The sequence below is a fragment of the Ictalurus punctatus genome, unplaced genomic scaffold (genome assembly GCF_001660625.3).
Source record: "Ictalurus punctatus breed USDA103 unplaced genomic scaffold, Coco_2.0 Super-Scaffold_100046, whole genome shotgun sequence".
NCBI classification, from domain to species: domain Eukaryota; kingdom Metazoa; phylum Chordata; class Actinopteri; order Siluriformes; family Ictaluridae; genus Ictalurus; species Ictalurus punctatus.
Genome location: NW_026521087.1, coordinates 2,771,359 through 2,793,118, shown reverse-complemented (window position 1 = coordinate 2,793,118; position 21,760 = coordinate 2,771,359). Strand labels below are relative to the sequence as shown.

Here is a 21,760-nt window from a genome sequence, read left to right as displayed (position 1 = left end):
CAATTTGAAACATGTTTTTTTTCTTCTGTGCATTAATTAGTTCATTATCAATTTAATCACAGTTTGCTGATTTATTCCTAAAATATATTTATTACTAAAATAAAAAAGGAAATCCAGTAGGCAGTGATGTCAATAATTAATACATTTAAATCGAATAAAACTATTTTAGTATTTTCCTCCAGATATTGTACACTTAAAAAAAAAGAAGAAAGTAAAATAGACAAAGAAAAACACAGCTTCTCATTGTTGCCAGATTGAGACACTGAATGCAAATTACATATAAATAATTTTATTAGCTCATTATTTGGTTACACTTTGTTCTGATTTATTCCCAAAATGGAAATAGGAATTTCCCTGCTGAAAAAAACAAAACAAAAATCAATCACAACAGAAACCCTCATAGAATCTGTAATGTCCTGTAGGTCTACTGGTAATTTGTTGCTTTGGTGGCATGTTGTGTCTAGTGGATACCATTAAGAACCAATAATGGTACTGGTTTTAATGGTTAACAAATTAACACGCGTTCTCCGTTTTTGATCACACGATGCGGATTCTCTAATGATAGACGTGCGATTAAAGAAAATGACCACATCCTCAATCCTTACATCATCAATCAGCATGATCCGGGGTTGTGTAGAAAGCGGGCTTGTATGAACACAGGTGTGTGTGTGTGTGTGTGTGTGTGTGTGTAGTGAGTGGGGGCCACACTGCTGAAGCGCACTTTGTGACTCACGATGAAGTCGTACCTGACAAATCAAGCCATCAGCGTTTAAAACACACCGAACGCAACCTGAAGCTGCGATCAGAATGACTGCCAGAGAAAGAGAAAAAGATGGATGAACTATGCCTGAACACACCACTCGGGTCACGTGACTTCGGCGTGGATGACCGTTCCGTGAGGAGGGTTGCTCGGTCAACTATTTTCATTATCGATTATTATCAACTATTATGAATTAGTTGTTGCAGCTCTATTTGCAACACATTATACTAAGCATTGTGTGGTATTTGAAGATGTTTGTTCAAGGTAATGCAGTTAATACCCATTGCAGTTCTTTATACTTCGGGTTATTACTCAGATTATAAATGTATTTGAGTGAGGACATTTATCACCTGTGTGCTTTTTCTGCATTGTTATTAGCATATGTACTGTATGATTTAGTAAAATAATCATTAGCCATTACGTTGTGAAGCTCGGTGCAGTAGCTGATGTAAAAGTACATTTTATGTGGTGGCGAGGTGGAAATACGATCCATACGTATTATGAACGAGATAAGAATGATCTGAGACAACTTCAGACTGTGGAAGTGTTACAATATTTTCTATATTTAATCCGTACATATGAGGTCAAGAGTGTGACCACCATTATGAGTAGGTCCGATTACGTTCTGATTAATCCCTACTGAATCTGAGATGGACACAACCGCTGTTCTCAGAGGGTCTTCCAGGTTATCAAAATGAATATTAAAGTCTCCGACGATTAATGCTTTATCTACAGACACAACCAGGTTTGAGATAAAGTCTGCAAATTCACTAAGAAATTCAGTATATGGCCCTGGGGGTCTGTAAATAATAATTAGAGGAATTAACTTTTTTTTTTGTGGCTACATAAGTTATACTGGTATAATTTCAAAATAATTAAATTTATGCTTAAGTTTTTGTGTGACGACTAGATTTTGACTATGGATGAGACCAACACCTCCTCCTCTACCAGTTGAACGAGGCTGATGTACATAACTGTATCCAGGAGGACTGGCTTCATTTCATGCTATGTACTCGTTTGGTTTAATCCGAATTTCCGTTAAACACATTAAATTACATTCCTGATCAGTAATGATGTCGTTAACAATAAGAGCCTTAGACGCAAGAGATCTAATGTTTAATAGTCCTAGCTTCAGATTAAAGGTGCTGGCTGTGCATTCAGTATGATCTAATTTTAGGTTAATTAGGTTACTAAAACAAACATTCTGAAATTGTCTATGTATTTGTATAGCTCGGGGAACAGACACAGTCTCTATAGAATGTACTACAGGTGTTGGACTATTAATTGAACATTGCTTATGATGAACTTTGTTATTGTAGAGGATGTGCTTACGGTAGACAGTCACTTGGAGTGTAGGGTCTTGGAGATGTTGTCAGACAGCAGTTCCACTCCGAGGCTGCTGGGGTGCAGGCCATCAGGACAAAACAACCTAGGACGCTCCCAGAACAGATTCCAGTTATTGACAAACAGCAGATTCTGTTCATTACACTGTGAGGGAAATTATTCATTTTTACTTTGAAATAGTTTTGTTCTTGTTCTGTTTCATTCTCATGTGAGGATAACGACTCAGAAGGCCATGTGATGTCACTGAGATCAGAATGTTTATCTGCTTACAGAGACACAAACATGTTCTTCTGTTCAAGGTTCGTCTAAACATCATCTAAGATCCTAAAACAAAGCCTGTTTGAACTGCCTCAAACTGCTTCTTATCGGTACACAGAATGATGTCATGCTCTGAGTTTCATATATATAGTAGTGGTTTCGTACAAGGACTTCAGAGCGCTTTCATTATTCTATCCTGCTTTATTCTATCCTGTATTAACCATCTGAGAGAGGGGGCGCCGCTGCAGGGGTCCCGGCTCAGGAGTATGGGGCGCTTGCAGGTCTTTAGTTTATTTATCGAAAACATTGGATTTGGTGGCACAAGGATCGCCAGCACGTTTGCGTGCCATGGCTCAAGCTGCTCTCTTAGTGCAGATCACTGGGAAAATTGCTCTCACACATTGATCTTACACTCATCACACCAGGTCACTTCTATTTTGAATTAGATCCACATGCAACACGACAGCTCATCAAAGAACAGGATATGAAGTTATTCTATGTGTCACCCAAAATTTAAATATTAAACCTATTAGTGTGTCTAATACACCAACTGTAGTGTTGTATTGCCTAATTAATTCTGTGGAGCCAGTCACTGAGAACACTCACGATTGCCTAGCCGAAATTCATATTTCCTCGAGCCAAAGTTTGAACTTTTTAGACGTTCCATCTGGAAGATTTTGTGAGCACCCTGTTCTGCCCAATTGGCCGAATTAAAAGCTATCACTACAGAGTGCGAACTGGTTATGGGTAGAATTGCTAATATATATACTGACTCTGATTATGCCCATGGATTGCGTCATCTGTTTGGAGCTGTTTGAATGCAGTGAGGTTTTAGTAAAAGTGCTGGAACACCACTTTAACATACCGAGCAAATAGTTTAATTGAATTCTGATTGTACCTACTGCACTTCTCACTGTATGAATTTCAGATGCACATGGTTTTAACCAGTGCGCGAGGGGGAAGTTATGGGAAAAGATAAAACAGCAAGAGGACTGGTCTCTGTACTTACAGGCAATTATGGATTATTATTATTATTTTTTTTAAACTTACAGGCAATGGTGAATAATAACCTGAGTGTGAAATTTATGCTCAAAACAATGTCAGAAAGGGAAAATCAGTATCGATAGGGCTCGTATCAATGCCAGAAGGGCCGTTTAAGCACCTGGTGATAGACAGGTTTAGCAGATGGAGGGAGGCAATGCCATCAGCAGACTAAACTGCTGGAACAATGATTCAATTTTTAACCAGAGAGGTAATTCCTAGAGACTGCATACCATCTCAGATTAGCTCTGACAACGGCTCAGCGTTCGTTTAAAAAACAGTGTTACAGTAACTGTGATTAAATTAAAATTTTGATGTGTTTATCACCCTCAGTCACAGGGAATAGTGGAAAAGGTAAGTGGTACCTTTAAGGCTAAGCTTAACGCAATTTGTGCTGACTCTGAACTCTTTTCGGTAGATGCTCTACCTCCTGCACTAATGAGCTATCGCATGCAGACTAACAGAAATATGCATCTAACACCGCATGAAATGCCTACGGGTCGACCCATGTCTGTGTCATACCTGAGCGGTCCTTATGAAGAACTGCCGCTGAAGTAATTACAGATGGAACTAAGAGCATATATGCAATAACTAACTGCTATGTATGAAGCTATCTATTCACAGGACCAGAGCTGGGGACTGAGAGAGGAGACAGAAGTTCCTTGTCCTGTGACTGCTGGAGAACAGGTGTACCTAGGGGTGTTCCAGCCCAGAAGAGAAGGGCCATACAAAGTGAGCACCTAGATTAAGACCTAGGAGAAAGGAGGATCAGCTGATCAAAGGGGACGATCCAGTGGTTGACATTGCAGAAGAAAGAACAAGACAAGACATGAGAGAGGGTCTAAATGAAGATAAGGGAGAATGACAGTCTCAGGCGATGGCAAAGAAGAAGGTCTGTCAGGGGTCGTACCAACAGAGCAGGAGGAAAGAAGGGCTCCTGCTGCTGAGAGCGGTTCTGACGAGCCTGATACACCTGCTGAAGGAGAAAGAGGCCCAAGCAGACGTTCCTTACAGGACAACTTTTCCATAATTGACTTTTCAGCCCTTGACTAGTCTCCAAAACAGTACTGAACTAGAACTGAATGAGACAATCAGTGAGCCAGATTGGACCTTCGATCGGCTGCAACAGGATGGAACAGATTCCAGTTCCTCAAGTGAGGACAAAGAAGCAGCTTGATGAGCCATGCCATGGGTGTAAGTACTAGCTTGACCTCTCCCCAAGGGTCGTCCCCGCGATATGCAAAGTATCTGGGTCGAAGACAAACATTGTTAACACATCCCCTGAGAAAGGATGTGATGGAGTTTTTATTTTTTTCCATTTTTCTATTTTTAAATTTTCACATTTTCTATTACAATATAATCAAGTGTGATTAAGAGACAGGGTGATCACTGTCATGATTAATCAAACTGAGAAAATTTGATTTGTATTCATGTTTATTAGTCTATACTTGTATCAGCTATATGTGCTTAATCAGCTGTGTACTCTACATCACGATGACAACCACAGGCAAGTGCTGAACCAAACGCATACTCACGCTTACAAACAATGTCTTGATTTTTGTGGTTAGGGAAAGAGAGAGAGAATTTTTTACTCCTTTCTAGCCAATGGGAGATGTTTGTTTCTGGTCTCCAGAGAGAGTGGTTTCAGGATTTGGTCATTGGTAGAAGGCTGACGTGGTCATACATTGATCACTAGTGAGATTACTCTCTCTAGCTAGATGGGGCTTAGTAAGCCCCAGAGGGGGAGAATATATGGAAAATATCTGAAGTGCAAACAATATGTGTAACTGACATTTGGATATGCTAATGAAGTGAATTCAATATGTAACCAACATTTAGAATTATTACTTGAGCATTATCGTATAATCAATATTGGTTAAAAAACATCATCTATATGTATAATCAACGGTTAGAAGCATAATCTAAATCCATAGAACAATGTTTGATCAGGTTCTATTCTGAGTGGATTTGAGTTGAATGAACTCTGTGTTTCAGTGCACAACAATTGTTCTTCTGTATTAGCTGGCTCCTGTCTCCACAGCAATAAAAATTGGCAGTAGATATTCGCATGCGTGAGTAAATAACTTTGAGGCAGGTACAAATTAGGGAGTTAGGAGAGGGCCTCGGGAAAGGAGGTAGATATCAGCGGGGACAACCGATAGAGACAGACAGATGCTCATTGAGCCCTAAGAAGGGAGTCAAGGTCAAGACACACAAGCCTGTGTGAAACCTTTTTTTAAAAAAAGAAACCTTGTCCTCATGAAACCTTTTCAAGAAAAACAACTAACTGCGCATGTTCCACAAATTTAAGATAACGCAGACATGAATATTTAATTGTGGCAAAAGAAGATTGGTCTATTTCAACGAGGAAAAGCAAAACCGCATCTACAGAGACTATGCTGTGGAGATAGGTATATAAAGACATGTTTGTGTATGCATAATTCAGACACTCTGCAGACTGTCACACTTTATTGATTTTCAATAAAGTTTATTTACTTTTTGACATCTACTAAACTCTCGGTCTCTGAAGTTTTTGACCTAGGCTAAAAGGTTGATTTTATTCACGACACTCGCAGGCCACGATGCGTTCTAAAATTTGACAGAGGGGCCGGGCCAGGAACAGACGGATGGAGTGTTTGTGTGAACTAATATAAATGACATGTAAAAGCCATTACATGAAAGGATTTGGCCTTTAACAGGTAGCAAAGCATGAATATGCAAGGCTCATTGTACCAATTGTTTTCCAAATGCATTAATTTGATAACACAGTAGAGAAACCCGCGTCCAGTTTCAGTGGGAACAGTGTTGTTGATCTCCCTTTTTTGCCAGTGCATCAAACTCTGGAGTTAGTTTTGTTATGGCAATTCTCAGGATAGATCCGAGGTGTTGGTCAGTTAACCTGGATCTGTGAGGGGCTTTGTCGATGTTCATGACGCTGAATGTCTGCTCACATACGTAGGTCGAGCCAAACCATGTCAGCATCTTCTGTGCCGTCCTCCGGAGGTTTGGAAACGTCTCATCATTAAGTGAAGCATAAAAGTCATTCAGTTTAAGAGAGTTGAACTTCTCCTTTAAGACTGAGTCAGACTGAAGATCGATCAGTTCCAATTGCAGCTCCTGTGGTGCTGTTTCAGGGTCTTGTGACAGGGGACAGGACACCAGCTGAACCGACGGCAGAATTCTCTGTGCAGGTCGCCCAGTGATCTGTATTTCTTCACGTTTCGGGACGCCTCTTTCTGCATGGCTAGTGTGGGGGAATGAGAGAGAGATTTGTTTGAAATTTGACTGGAGAACAAAGTCAGCTTGGATTTGAAGGCTCTAACATTTGTGTACATGTCGTGCACAAACTGATCTTTCCCCTGTAGCTTGATGTTCAGCTCGTTCATGTGTGAAAATATGTCCACAGCAAACGCAAAGTCACAAAGCCAGTTGTTGTCCCTTAGCTCAGAAAATTTGTCGGATTTCCCCATTAACTCCAAAAATGCGATAATTTCCTCTTTGAGCTCCCACACTCGTTGAAACACTTCGCCCAAACTTAACCAGCGGACCCGATAGTGGTAGAGGAGTCCTGGTGATCCGCATCAGTTTCCTCCAGGAACGTAAGAAACTGACGATGCTGAAGTCCCCTTGCTCGTATAAAGTTAACAAGTTTTACGACCGGATTCACAACATGTTTAAGCTGCAATATAGACTTGCACAGAGATTCCTGATGAATGATGCAGTGAAGGAAAATAACACCCTAGTCAGGGTTTTCCTCCTTCAGCTTGTCCTGGATTCTTTTCAACAGCCCAGTGTTTTTTCCAGTTAAATTTGCCGATCCATCCGTGGTGACATTAGCAAGTTTACTCCAAGGTATCTTCATTCGCTCGATGACAGCAGACACCTGGTTATACAAGTCCTCTCCCCGCCTTTTTCCTTTCAGGGACTCCATAGTCAAAAACTCCTCCGTTATCTCAAAACTGTCGTTAATCCCTCAGATAAAATTAGGAGCTGAGCAGTGTCTTTTATGCTGTTACTTTCATCTAGTGGTAGTGAATATAACTTAAAAGACTCCGCCTTTTTGTTCAATTCGCTGGCGATATCTTCGTCAATTAGTTCCACACGGCGACTCACAGTCCTGTGTGATGAACTGATTTTTTCAAAATTGCCTTTGCTCTCCGGACACAGGAGACCTGCTGTCTCTACCATGCATTCTTTCAAAAACTCGCCTTCGGAGAAAGGCTTGCTAGCCTTTGCTAATTTGAATGCCAGCAAAACACTTTCCTTGGTACTTGACTCCTGAATCGCAGCTTGTCGGTGAAAATTTTTTTGCTGAGTCTGTAAATTATCCATCAACCTCTGAGCCGTAGCCGCCCGTTCTTGCATTGACTGCTTGCTAGCATAGTTGGCATGTTTCGTGGCAAAGTGACGGCTGATATTGTATTCTTTGAAAACCGCAACAGTTTCTTGGCATATCAGGCATACGACCGTTGATCGGACTTCAGTGGAAAAATATGTTGTTGTCCACTCCTTATTAAACACTCGGCACTCACTGTCCACTTTTCTTTTCTTTGGTCCACTCATTTTTACAGAAGGGCTCAAAGGGCAAAGCGAAAAAGTGAAGTAGAGAATAATACACCACACTGAGGTTTAATCATATAATTTGGACAAGTTCGGATTAAAGCCGGATTAAAAATCCCAACGGGCCGTATATGGCCCTCAGGCCGTAGTTTGCCCATGCCTGGTCTAAACATACATGCATCGACAGCTCCGTGTCAATAACACGATTTCCTACCACAAAAACGTGAGCGACTGCAAGCAAATATGACTCATTTGATCTACAGCTACTGTGCGGCTAGAAAGTTTAACGTTTACAGTTTTCTGTATTTCTCCATACATTTGACCTGAAACCTAATCAGATCTTCATCTAAGTCCTTAAACTAGGTAAAAGAGAACCCGGGTAACAACAGATGCAAAAAAAAAAAAACAGTAGTTTTTACAGTTATTTATTAAGCAAAAATGATCCAGCGTTAAATATCTTTGTAGGAGAAGGAATGTGAAGTCTAGGAGTACGAGTTCATTTAAATGGGGCTGATTGAAGTCAGGCGTTTCAATCAAGGGAATGGCAATTAGGCCCGCCCATGTTTCAAGGACATTAACTTGGGTCTTCACCATCAAAGTCTGGTCTTCACCTCACAGGTTTATGGAAGTGTACCTTGCCTCGATCAAAGGACATTCCTGAGGACCTCAGAAAAAGAGAGTTGTCAATGCTCACCGGCTTGGAAAGGATTACAGAGCCATTTCTAAAGAGTTTGGCTTCCACCAATCCACTGTGAGGTAAATGACATACAGATGCAGGAAATTCAGCACCACTGTTACTCTCCCAAGGACTGGGCGTCCAGCAAAAAAGATCACTCCAAGGGTGTGGTGAATAATATCACAGTAAGTCATATAGGACCCCAGGGTAACATCTGAGAACCTACAGGCCACTACTTTCCATAAAAGAACACTGCTGCCTGTCTGAAGTTTGCTCACAACCATGTGGAAATGCCAGGAGCCTACTGGAAGAATGTTCTGTGGACAGATGAGTCCAGAATAGAACTTCTTGCTTTAATTGAAAATCATTGTTCGATACAAACCGAAAATAGCATCCCAACATAAGAACTTCATCCCAACCGTGAAGCATGGGGGTGGCAGCATTATGGTTTGGGGCTCCTTTGGGTCCGAACCAGCTTGCCATTATTGATGGACCTATGAATCCTAGATTGTACCAGGAGAATGTCAGGGTATCTGTCTGTGAACTCAAGCTTAACTGTAAGTGGGCCTTGCAGCAGAGACAACGACCTTAAGCACACAAGTACGTCTACAGAGAAATGGTTAAAGCAGAAGAAATTGAACATTTTGGAATGGCCAAGTCAGACCTTAACCCAATAGAAATGTTGTGGAGGACCTAAAAAGAGCAGTTCGTGCAAAGAAGTCTGCCAGCATCATTGAGTTGAAGCAGGAGGAGTGAGTCAAAATTCCTCAAACCCATTGTGCAGGATTGAGTGAGTCATCGGAAATGTTTGCTTCAAGTTATTGCTGCTCGAACGTCTCACACCGGTTACTGAAATCAAAAGTTTACATACTTTTTTCAGCAAAGGTGTTTAATGTTGGGTAATTGTGCTCAGTGAATAAATGTGTAAACTATAATGCATTTGTTTAATTGGGTTCTCTTTATCTAGTTTTAGGGCTTGGATGGAAGTTCTGTTCACATTTCAGATCAAATGAATTTAATTTTATACTTGTTTGCATTCTTTTTTGATTTTGGCTATACAATCATCATATTTTTATCTTTCATGTATTTTCTGGATTGTTCTGGTAAAGTCTTTAAATTGCTGCTCCTGAAATCAAAACTGGTGTTTCGAGATGTTTTTGTATCTGTTATGGCCTCCAATACCACAGTTTAAAAAAAAAATTAAAAAGTCACTTCTGGGGAAAAATGATACAATTTTAATGCTTCAGCATGCACCAGACTTGTGTTTGTCCAATTAAATGCTCTCTAGAATGTGTAGGAATGTGTGGGTCGTGAGGCGGGTCTTGCTCAACAGTAGCAGCTCATTAGCATCAATGTTCTTCAGAGCTGGGCGTATCCCAAACACTGTTAGCTGTTGTGTTGTCATACTGAATCAAATCACAGCTCTCAAAGTTGTTTTGTGGGGACTGTAAAGTAAAAAAAATGAGCGCATTGTTCATCTTCCTTTAAAAGGTGCAATAATTTTATTTATTTATTTATTTTTCACTTGTACAAATAACCTGGGAGATATGTAAAACATGATCAAAATAATGGATTAAGTTGTGGCGTTAGCAAAAGTGCATCAAGTCACTTAGAAAACCTGTTTAAAAAAGACTTCTGGTCTGGAAAGCTTGTTTGTGTTTGGATGTGCCTCCTGTCAATCATTTTAGAGACACTCTATGGGCAACCATAGATCCTGGGCTGGAGCTTTGTGAACATGAGCGGGAAACATTCAAATGTCAAAGTTACTATTCCATCAGCTCTGCATGACGTGACATCAATTAAATGTGCTAGAGCTCTGCTTCTCTGCACTTCTCCTTACAGTTTAGTCATTATGATGTAGTTCAACGCTACAAAAGGTTTGAGCAAACAGTAATGCCCTTCCTCAAACTGGGTTGCCTTGCAGAATGTTGTCAAGTTGCCTGGTAACTTTTAGATTAAATATCCGTGCAGTTAAAAGGACGTTAAACGGGTTTGTCCCTGTGAGCCTTTACTCTTTCAATTTTGACTCCAGCATGAGCCAGTCTAGTGTTTCTGACAACAGCTGAGTACCAGTAACAAGTAACAATAGTCTTCACAACACTGACACTGCAAATCTGCAGTTTGACCAAGCATGTGGCCTGAATGGCTGCGAGTTCAAATCCTGTTTGTTTCCCAAAGATCCATAATCACTAATATCCCTCCAGCTATGTGCTAAACGTTCATCACCTGTCAGTTACTTTGAAACAAAAAGTTTCTGCTGAATATATGGTTTGTACAGTATGTGAGATGTACCTTTTTATAAGTCTTGATTCTTTTTTTATTTTAAAGTGCACCTATTATGTTTAAAAGTTTCAAAAATCAAAGCAAACGACAAACGGAGTTATTAACCCACAAAAGAAGCAACCGATTCTCAAGAACTGAAACGAGTCGTTAGTAATTCCAGACTTACTTCCTGTACTAACCTACATAGATTTGTAATAAAAATCCCTGGTCTCTGAAAGGAGGAGTTTAGAGTGAAACTTTTAGAATGGATCATTTAACGAGTCGTTTTTGACACTGGGTGGAAAAAAGGTAATGTTGCAATATAAATTATGAGCACATCAAACCCTCACACTATTTTTTTTTTTTTTTTTTTTTTTTTACCTTGGATGCATATAAATCTATTGTACGAGACCTTTAAAACAAAATTAGGCACGTTTCAAAGCCATAATGGGTGCGCTTTAATTTTCTATAAGATCAACTCATACAGTAATGATGGCTTGAAGGGAATTGCAGGTTTATATTCATAGGCTCAAAAAGTATGATGTATTGTTCTTTAATTATTGTAGGGCTGCAACTAATGATTATTTTGATAATTGATTAATCTGATTTTTTTTTAACTAAACTTTTTTCAATTAGATTTTGTTTATTATAATAAAATAACCCCCCAATACCCTCAGGGTATTTGTGTGTGGACTTAAAAAAAAAATATGCAAAAGGCACATATAGTTTTACTAATATGATCTTTAATTTTTACATTTAAACCTTTCAAACATTGGTCATTTGTCTACAGTTTGTCCAGTTTTAAGCAGCAAAACTTCAAAAACAAAGGTAAAAATTTAGTTTTAGTGCATGGGGGATTTCTCCTCCGAACAAATTCACTCATGGGGAGCTGTTTCTTTCTGAAATAAATAAATTTAAAAAACAGCAATTGAGTATGCAAGAAGCAATTTATATGTAAATTAATATTTTCATTGTTTATAATGATAATTGCTGATGGCAACCATGATTAATATAAGAGATCTAAATAATATATAATTTATACATGTTTTAACCATTTTTTGTTAAATTTCTTTTACACAGACATGCTGTACTTCAGATGTGACAATATAAACCAAATATATCTCAAATATATAATTCATTCTGTTAATTTATTCTGTTAATTTATATAACATAGTAGAGCCGCAGTAGATGGCATTTGAAACACAGATCAAAGTTAACTGTAGCAGACACCCAGAGAAACGCAGCAAGCTAACAGGCTTGTTTAAAAGGACAGGAACAATTATACACTAACGCATAAGCATTCGATGAAAACCACTACAGTGACTACAAAATCTTTTACTGCTGCTGTTATCACCTGCCTTTAGATTGACTGCTTGACTTTGTTCACACCGTGTTTAATTTAACCTGTTTCTGTGGTAGCGCGATTTTAATCCATCAATATGCTGCACAACCTGATGCTCGAGACAAAATACATCTAGTGTGACTGTCCCGAAGTTAGTAAACAAAGCTTTTTACACAATAGCATGGAATTAAACTAGACTACACCATTTTTCACATCTTCATATAATGTGGATATACTCAGGTTTTTGCTTACCGTGCTGATGTTCCACCTTCGTCCATGACAGCAACGTGTTTTCGTTTCATGTGCTCGTACATCACTGTGGTACTCCCGCGTCACACAAACTCCACTTTGAAGAACATGCACGTTACCATCTTTGCTGCATTTAATGTAAAATGCTCCCATGCCTTAGATGACTTGGGACGCACACTTTTTTTTTTACCGCCGGGTTATCTGTTTTGCACCTGTGTTTTCATGAAAGCGACGTCATACATAAACGCCACCTGTGACGTCAGCAGACCAACTAATTGATAATGACATTCATTGCCGAAGGTTTTCATAATTGATTATTATCGATTAGTTGTTGCAGCCATAAATTATTTTAATCGTAATCACTCAGTACATCGTCTATTTGCAGGTATAGCATGACAAATAATTAACCTTGAAGCGTTCGTCCATCCATCCATCTTCTATACTTCTTATCCTCTTCAGGGTGACGGGGAACCTGGAGCCTATCCCAGGGAACATTGGGCACAAGGCGGGGTACACCCTGGACAGGGTGCCAATCCATCACAGGGCACAATCACACACACCCATTCATACACTATGGATGCTTTGGACATGCCAATCAGCCTACCATGCATGTGTTTGGACTGGGGGAGGAAACCGGAGTACCCGGAGGAAACCCCCGCAGCAAGGTCCATTGAGGAAAGGAATTCCGTATTATAAGCTGATGTTTTCCGACTTCACTAACCAATTTAAAGATCTAAACATCGATTGGGTGGAAGACTCGAGCAAAGAAATATATCTTTTAATTGTTGATCGAGTTTGTAACCCTGTGGCTTTCAGAAATTTGGAGGAAGACCAAAACAAAGAATGTCTCCAAAACTTACAGAATAAAATCCTATCTGAACACCTGAGAGATACAACTTGGTTAGTCGCTGTAAGAAGGCTCCCAGTAAGAGCCGGTGTGAAATGGAGCTGTTTTGTAAAAACCAGTAAATGCCCGATGCCTAATTGTAATGAAGAGGAAACACTCGAACATTTCCTGTTAGTGTTATCGCGCTAAAGAAACATGGGCTAAATTAAAAATCATTGGTCTCAATATAGAAATAAATATGAACTCAATTTTCTATGGCATTTTTAAAGAAAATTGTAGCAAGACTCAGCATGACTTCATTTGGTTCATAATATGTTTGACTAAATCTAAACTCTGGAAAACAAGGTCCAGAATGACTATAAATCAAACGTTTATATCCAGTGATATTATATTCAAAGACATTCAAAAAGAACTAAGAAGACTAAAAAGCAGCACATCTTGGTTTAAAGACTCTTCAGTGTGGGACTCTATTTGCGTGTAATTGTACCTTGACTATGTAAGTTTTTTTTTTCTTTCTTTCTGAATATGATTTTGTCATATCGGGTGGTAAAGGACTCGGCAAAGGAGGTGCTAAGCGTCACCGCAAGGTGCTTCGCGATAACATCCAGGGGATCACCAAGCCGGCTATTCGCCGTCTGGCTCGCCGTGGTGGTGTAAAGCGTATTTCTGGTCTGATCTATGAAGAGACTCGCGGTGTGCTGAAAGTGTTCCTGGAGAACGTGATCCGCGACGCCGTCACCTACACCGAGCATGCCAAGAGAAAGACCGTGACCGCCATGGATGTGGTGTACGCTCTGAAACGCCAGGGACGCACCCTGTACGGCTTCGGCGGTTAAACGCTCTAACACCGAACGACGCGAATACAACGGCTCTTTTAAGAGCCACCCACATGTCTAGAAAAAGAGCTGTTCCGTGTGGTAAAAAAGTCAAAAACCTTTTTCTTTCGTCACGCATAAGGCATCAAACGCTGTACACAAGTAGCATAAGAACTTCTATCTGTATACATAAAAAGAGGCAATCTATTAGTATTTTTGTAACAAACTATAAATATAACTATTTAATACTGTATGCACAGTACTAAATATTATTATAATGTGTTTGTTTAAAACGAGTTAGAAGACTGTTTTAGTAAAAACTTACTTATCTCTCTCTCTCTCTCTCTCTCTCTCTCTCTCTCTCTCTCTCTCACACACACACACACACACATACATACATACATACATACATTATATATATATATATATATATATATATATATATATATATATATATATATATATATATATATATATATATATATATATATATTATTTACATTCATTCACTTAGCAAACGCTTTTATCCAAAGCGACTTACAAATGAGAAAGATACAAGCATACAAAGATACAAAATTTTCTTGTGTGTACTTGCGCTTTCTATGAACGTGTATGCACACTTTGATAGATGAACCACTGGTCTAGTGGTGTTTTATACTTGAACAAGCTTTGTTTGCTTGGCTCTAAATCCCTAGTTTGACTTCATATGACCCACTGCTCCAAATGTTACTAGAACAATTTCAGCACATGGCCAAAACACAAGGTAAAATAGTTTTTCTCCAGCCAGGATATTAAAGAAGGCTCTATATGCCCTCTCTGTAGCTGGCATTATTGAGTTTTTGTGCAGTGCCTGATGAAACTGCTCTGTCTGGCAAGTTTTCTATTTATGAATCTTGATGGCTGAAGTCTATATTTTAAAGGTACAATAGGTCACACTTTCTATCAGAACATGTAAGACTAATCCTTTTGTAACAGAACTGAAGGTAAAGAAGCCAGAACACCTTGTCTGTAGTGAACCAGTAATATTCAAAAGATTCAAACTGTGTATATTTAACCTTTTTTCTTTGTGTTATATGTCAGCTCTGCTGCACATAAAATAATGCCAAGTCTCTTAGGAAGGAAAGGTTAAGGATTGTGTTTTGTTGTCATCTTATGGTCAGTTTTGGAAAATTGCACTGATGAGTATCTAGGGAAAATGCATCTGCACATTCCTCAGTAATTTCTTACGATAAATTCTTGAATCATTCAACACTATAAGCTCACGATGAGTTCGTCTGTTGCATCACTGTTAGATGTTTACACAAAAGGGGAGGTTTAAGTAAAATATTAATCAAGCTGTACATGATTTTTGTATCATGTGTAACTTGTTATTCCTCCATTACAGTGAAGAGGAAATGGAAAATCATTACAATATGATTGAACAAATCAGAGAGGATGTCAGAGTGGGGGAACATGTGTAAAAGTAACCCCAACACATGCACAAGATGTTCAATTTATTTATCCACATTATGAATTATTCCTGTGTTTCCATTTGATTTCAAGCCCTTTAAAGTGAAAAAGCCATGCTGTGTTTGTGGCACTCCATGCTGACCTGGGTTTTTTCTTCTTCTTTTTTTCTTCCTCTTTTTAAGCTTGGAAGTGGAAGGATGGGAATTTTCTCAGGAATAAAATGTTTATCATTCATCAGTGGTCGTCTGCCATGTCTGGAGTTATGTTACTGCATCAATGTGTACAGATATTAATCTGCTCTCCCTGATGATAGTGATTCTACCTGTTCTACCTACTCTTTATTTTTTACATTTTTGTGCACAAAGGGCTAGCTTCAAAAGCAAGGTATAATTAGTAGTCTGATTTCACAATAAGCTAGAAACCAGAAAACACTTGATAGTGCAGATTTGTGCTTGCTAAAAACTGCTGCTGTACTCATCCTAGGATGTAGACACGAACACATTTGTTTGCCTTTTCCTCTATTACATCTGCATACTGGTAATGATTTGTAATCCCACTATCCAGTGTCAACAGGACCCTTTTGAGTTTGCTTCCTCTCTTAGGTTTCTTCTTCATGATGTCTCGGGGAGTTTTTCACCTCCAGCTTGCTCGATAGGGATCTAAATCTACATCTGTCAGTCCAGATGCTTTGTGACGATGTCTGTAAGTGCTATACAAAATGAAAAGTTCAATTAAAGGAATCCTCCAATAGTGATTTGCATTACAACAGCGAAATCTGAGAATAATGTCACTTTCTTTTTAATTAAATACGTAATATCTTTAATTGTGTATTTACAATGCAGCATTATTTAATTGATAGAAAAATAGTGCAGTCTCCTATACACACACACACACACACACACACACACACACACACACACACACACACACACACACACACACACAATAGTTTTAGGATAGTTGGTTGCTTGGGAATGAACCCCCACACTCTGATGGTCCCTGAAATAATTACTTTATGTAATACCACTTACCTCAGCTTGGCAAGTCTGAGAATATTCAACAGCATGCGATGAATCTTCATGCCACAGTGGCTTCTGTAGCCACATCTATGGCAGTTAGTGTCAAATAGGTTCAGCAGGTTACACTTCTCGCTGGATGCCTGATGGTATATATTCAGATCAGACTGATGTCGTCCTGGATGATCTCAGTTAAAGTTGAATTTAAAGTTGAACAGTCCAGAGCCAAAAGGGTTAAAGCCCTGGAAACTCTCCCAGGCCCCATGGAAGTGGTGATGGCCTTCTCCGTGCTTGCTCTCAGGGTCCAGGGGGTCTTCACCCTTGTCAAATGAACTCCTCGTTTCTACACAAGAACAGAGAAAAGGTGTCAGATATACCAGCATCTTTCGAGACTCGTGTTTTATATTACCAGAGGTCCAAACCGCTACAGTTTTCCCCCTTTTACAGTGATATAGGAGACACCTGAAAACTGCTTTTCTGCTATTTCAAAGTGCTCAAGCCAAACAGGAATAAAATTAGCCAATTCGCAAAGAATGTGGTACATGAACGACACATTCACTTCTGCAAGAGGTTAATTATTTATAACCGTCACACCGAACCAGTGATCGATTTATTTTTTTAACCGTTCCATCTAGGGAAAAACAATACCATTACATCCAATCTAATATACTGTTGATCGATGCACCTTGACATTTAGTCTACATGCTGCCCAAAAAAATTAAAGTCTGTCTGGACCTCTAGAAATTCTGCAATGTCAGAATAATAATAAAAGAATAGGATTTGCAGTGACCCACCATTCAATTTTCTTTTCAGTATTGTAGGCTATACTTTTTAATTACTAAAATGAAAGGAAAATTCATTTTACAGACATACAAACAAGAATGTGTTAATCAACAGTCAATATATTTTATTAAGGTCAGAATCAGCCAGCCGTCCATTGTCTGTACCCCTTATCCTACACAGGGTCGCGGGGAGCCTAGAGTCTATGCCAGGGGACTCCGGGCATAAGGCTGGGATGCCATCACACACCCATTCACACAGTACAGACAATTTAGAGATGCCAGTCAGGTTACAACACATTTCTCTAGACTGGGGGTGAAACCGGAGTACCCAGAGGAAACCCCCAAAGCACGAGGAGAACATGCAAACTCTGTACATACAGAGCAGAGGCGACAATCGAACCCCTAACCCTGGAGGTGTGAGGCAAACGTGATCACCAGTCAGCCATCGTGCATTAGAGTTCATAATTGTTCTAAAAATACTAACAATACATGCAGGCCTGACATACACTTACGTTAATTTTGTAATAACTGTATAAAGTAAACTTATACTGTATGTGTCGCGACAGACCGACAGCCGGCGCACAAGGAACTAAAATCGCTCCTCCCGCGACTTCCGCACTGGCGCTGAAGAGACAGCCCCGCTTCAATGTTTTGGACAGTCGGAAAGCACGTGGAGGTGGGGCGGAGCCGCAGACACACCCTCGGGCGATGAATGGCGCGCCGCACGTGAAAATTCCACCATCCAGCAGACGAAGGAAAAGTGGAAGGCCGCTCTTCCGCTCGAAAGGAGAGAGTCCTCTCACATGACGTGTGCCTAGCTTACTGCCAGCTATCAGTATTGTTGGTTTTGTATGTTTTCTTTCAGACGACCCGGACCCGAGCGAATTCTCCGCTCCCTAGCTACAAACGCGGCATTGCCTGACGTCTGAGAACAGCCCCTGTTTCTCCGGAAAGCCCCGGAGCGACTCTGGCAACCCCGCAATACACTGACCTCTCACCACACGCTGTCACGCCCACACGCGAGCACACACACCCCCTCCAGAACGTTATAAATAAAAATAAAAATAAATCTCACTTGTTAACGTTACGACGGCCTCCCGTGTGTCTGTCTCCACCCACCGCTGGGTAATTTCCCTATATATGACATCATAATATTTCTGCAGATTACAGTTAAATATCAGTTCAACCAATACAATTAACCGTTTATGCTGCAAGCATGGATCCGATCCGTCCTTTCCAACAAAATGAATGTTTATTTCTCTTTGACTGTTAGTTATTTTGGCAGATCTGTATCAGCAAAAAAATCAAAAACATATCACAGACTGTGTTCAACATCCCCACTAATCACCAAGTCACAACCATAATTTCTGTTAATTTGATCTGAATTCCAATCTGATTCATCCTTCTTTATCTGCAGCTGTACTTACATACTTATATACTGTATTCCTCATCTATGTAAAACTATTCAAGCATGGGACACAAAAACCAACATCAAAAAACGGCTTAGCTTGGTATTTTTATATTAGCAGACAAAACTGATTGAGGGTTTACCTGGCTCAGTGAGCACTTCCTTGGCCTGTGCGATGTCTATGAACTTCTTCTCAGCCTTGTTCTTCTCTTCAGGATCCTGGAAGTTGTCTGGGTGTCACTGCTGTGACAACTTCCAGTAGGCTTTAATGAGCTTCTTCTGGGCTATCCTAGTGGTCACACAAGCCCAGCCGTTTAGAACACATTAAAACATGACACACTTCAATATCAACCTAAGAAGCCAAAGGGTAGGTGACGGTCATTCTCGCTGTACTCCTTAGCACTTTCAAAGTCCTTAATGGCTGCATAGATGTGATGAACTCTGATTCAGGGGATCAGTCCCAGTTCTAATTTAGTCTAGGCCATCTACGGCAGTTAATTCAGCTAATAAAGACTCGTATGAAGCTGTGCTTGATTAGGGGTGATTAGAAACTAGACTCTCTATGGGTAGGGAGCTCAGGGGGAAAGCTACAGATAGCAAATAGCAAACTAAAATGGACCGTCAAGTGCATATACACAAATGCAATGTTGGTTGTAAAACATAAACAACTACAGTTGCACATGTTTGAGGCTCTATTTGTAACTGTTAGTAATGTAAATTTTGAGTTTGATCAGCAGTAAAACAACTATAATCTATAGGACGTGTGAAATGTGACACTTTTCAGCAAAACAAACTCTAATTCTACTTTTGACTAAAGGTCATAACTAGTCATTTCCGACCTCCGACTAAGAAAAGGAACGAACTCGGAATTCCTACTTGGGACACTCTCCACAACCACAACATAAGGGCTATGTTGATTTGATGTCACTTGCTGAGCATCAACAAAATAGCACCTCTTACCTTTAAATGAGTTATGCTGTATATAGACAAGCATTTGTTTAAGATCACTCAACATCTTAGATCGAGCACATCTGGAGGTTGTTAAACTGACTATACCAGGGATGTCCAGTCTCCAAGCAAAGGGCCGGTGTGGGTGTAGGTTTTCATTCCAATCAAGCAAGACCACATCTGATTCCACCTGTTTAATCAGTTGAGCTTGGCTTTCAATAGACTCAGGTGTTGTTTCTGTTTTCTTTGAAAGCATGTCTAGTCAGATAACTAATTTTAAGGGCAATTTCAAAGTAAAAGGAAAATGGAAATACAACTTGGCATCATTTTCACTATTGCACAAACAACACAGCTACAGTATAATCAGTTTTCATCATGTTTTATTGTGATCTGTGAGATGATGCATGCAATGGCCTTGACGGTGGTATTAGCATGAAAACTGAAGTTTGTTAATGATGTAATTAATGTGAACAGAGTGTACAGATAGGTCAATCGGGAGCTAAATTTTACTGGCACCAATATTAGTATGTTGTCGAACTTGAATGTGGGTAATACAAGAAACCAAAGTGAAAAATGACCAACAGGTCAATGAAAGAAGTCTAAACTAAAAAGTAAACTCAAAATTTTCACTACAAAATGAATCCTGGATGCCACCTGTTAATTATAAAGATCAATATGCAAGTTGTTCATGGTGGATTTTTCCTTTAATGACTTAATTTTCCTTTAATGACAAGTCAAAGAGTTACAGTAGGCTCCCTCTCTGAAGTCTTGCCTGTGACAAATCACCTGTTACCACCAACTCTTTTCAACATGATGCATGTCAATCTTCTTTTCATGTCTTATCATGGAGTAAAACTCACCGATGTGAAATCAGGTTTAACTCGATGTCACGTATCGTGACGGAGCGGAGATAGGACGGATGCAATTGCAGTATGAACAGTTGTTTATTTTAAAAGAGAGACAGGCAGACAAATCCAAAACATAATCCAAAACAGGCGAAGGTCAGGCGATCGGCAAACAGGCATACACAGGGTTAAACATGAATCAAGGTCGTGTCACGGAAAACAGGGTCGATAAACTAAACGAGAAACATCAACTATGACGAGGAACTGGGAGCGGATAATCCAGCGTGAACGAACTCTAAACATGGACCGTGACTATGAGTACCATACGAACCAATCTAACTCTACGATAATCTTCCGCGTTGTGTGCTGGGAGGCGCGCGGTATATATGTGGACATGATCAGCGTCTAAACTGATCAGCCTCTAAACTTGCTGAGGGCAATACAGACACACGTGAAATCCCAGCCAATGACAGAACAGGGAGGAGACATGACAGAAACATAAACAAAACACACGTGTCCAGATGTCACTACTGTCAACAATGGAAAAGCAGGTGCTCGCGCATTCGCGCTTAGATCACGCTGCTTCAAGGGGGAATCATGACACTCGATGACTTTGCTTAGATCCGGTAAAGCGGATTTAGACTTGTCCGTGGCCAGGTAGACGGTGGCTCTTCTGTAGTAGGCCAAGTATTTTTTCGGGTCACCGTCTACACACGGATGTCAGAAAGTGGTCGGTTAAGATTCAGACAGAATATTTTTTTTTGCAGAAATAAAGAAATGATTGCTGGTGACTTTCTGAGAAAAGCTCACCGACTCACCAACAGCTGCGTGGAAATGGGAAAGTGCGTCGGCCAGGTGTCCGGCAGCCAGGAGCTTCTTCCCCATCTCCAGGTGCTTCTCGACACTGTTCTCACTGCTGCACAGCACTCCTTTAATCAAAAGTAAACTCCGGCCAGGATGTAGTAAAGTAAAAATATAGTGACAAATGGTTGGGTAGAATAATACCATTGCATTTCACTATGCTTGCAATTATTATTATTATTATTATTATTATTATTATTATTAATAATAATAAAAGACATGGAGACTGTAATTTCCCTGTGTCATTTTTTAAATACAAAGCACACATCATTATCTTGGACTTTATCATAATCATCA

The 21,760-nt window shown here is 39.8% G+C and overlaps 1 long non-coding RNA gene and 1 pseudogene across 3 annotated transcripts; both read right to left on the bottom strand.

The window, feature by feature from the left end:
• Positions 1-5,512: 5,512 nt before the first annotated feature.
• LOC128630091 (general transcription factor II-I repeat domain-containing protein 2A-like) lies at positions 5,513-7,381 on the bottom strand (annotated as a pseudogene).
• An 8,170-nt stretch (positions 7,382-15,551) lies between these two features.
• Positions 15,552-21,531, bottom strand: LOC128630109 (uncharacterized). Of its 3 annotated transcripts, none has more exons than XR_008394375.1 (4): positions 21,421-21,531; positions 18,953-19,098; positions 16,635-16,962; positions 15,552-16,312 (listed from the first exon to the last, which is right to left on the bottom strand). It is a non-coding gene; the product is annotated as an uncharacterized LOC128630109 (long non-coding RNA). The 3 variants fall into 3 exon arrangements; XR_008394376.1 differs by lacking the exon at positions 21,421-21,531 and adding an exon at positions 20,618-21,376; XR_008394374.1 differs by lacking the exon at positions 21,421-21,531 and adding an exon at positions 19,770-20,013.
• Positions 21,532-21,760: the final 229 nt, after the last annotated feature.